Here is a 1296-nt window from a genome sequence, read left to right on the forward strand (position 1 = left end):
GGGATTGTGCCATATTTAGTGGTCTGAATGTACCTCGGTTCTTGTAACTTATCTCTAATTAAGTTCTCCATGTGAGCATTCACTGTTGTTTCTCACCTGGCTTTCTTTAGATGTAAAATGACTGGGACCCCAGCTCTAACACCCTGTTATTTAGGCTCTGAATCTCCACTTTAACTTAGTGTAAGGAGTTTGCCCATGTTTACCATGAACCTACTCATCCCTATGCATGCATTTGAGAACTAATGTTTTAAATGTTATCTTCCACATTATTATATAATCTAGTTGCCACAGCAAGACAATATAAAGGGGCAATCCCAGCTGGAGAGGAATGGATAGCAAAACTTCTGCTAGGTTTAACTGGAACCAAAACGTGACTCTAAATGTCCAAGGATGGACAAACTCCATTAGCCACCAGAACTGGGGGTTGAAAGATTGAGCAATAAAACCACAGTGCATCTGTGCATTGTGATCACCAGCCTGACACAGACCGAACTCATGCAGGGCACGGGCTAAGGGAGGGAAGAGAAAGCTCTTGTTTAAGGTCTGCATCTCACTGCATCACCATGCCGTACACCACCACTGCCTGCAGTACAGTTATAATCAGCCTCGTCCTCCACCTGGATGTTGGAGATGGTTAAGTAGCCAATTCTATTAGAGAAGTCTTTGGACCACGAGAAGCGACTGGGGACTCCAGAGCCCTGGTGCTTGTCAAAGTCTATTTTTTATCCCAGAAGGTACCTTGGGCTGTTCCCATTTTTTGCTGGACCCAAGCAGCAGTTCCAAATGTGAATCCACTGATGATGGTGCAGGAGAGTTTAACCGTGTTTCCCAGGGACATGGATAGTGAGGCTGGCTGAGTCAGTGTAAACTGGGAGAATGACCCTGGGGAAAAAAATGGAAATGTCTGTATGTGTCTCTCTGCTTGGAGGTGACAGAAACAGAATTTAAAATTCAACCAGAGAACACGACCCTTTTCTTTACCTGCGCAATAAGCAAGCAGAATAAGGCGGAAAGGGGCCCAGGCCATGATGGGGAATCCAGTTTGGCTTCTGAGGCAAATGGGTTTCTGGAAGGGACCCTCTCAATGTATCTTAAACTGCCAGACCTGGGAACAGCTCCTTCATGCAAATCTGCTTCCTGCTCACTGCAGTTTTGCATGGACTGGCAGACACTGAATGTCAGTCCTGTCACAGACTATTTTAGCATCTGATATGAGCGCTTCTATGCATTTGGATTACAGCTGGGGTTTTCACCTTTTTCTGCTTTTGAATTCTGTTTACAGCTCATTTTCTTTAT

This window comes from Alligator sinensis, unplaced genomic scaffold (genome assembly GCF_000455745.1).
Source record: "Alligator sinensis unplaced genomic scaffold, ASM45574v1 scaffold1533_1, whole genome shotgun sequence".
NCBI lineage: Eukaryota > Metazoa > Chordata > Crocodylia > Alligatoridae > Alligator > Alligator sinensis.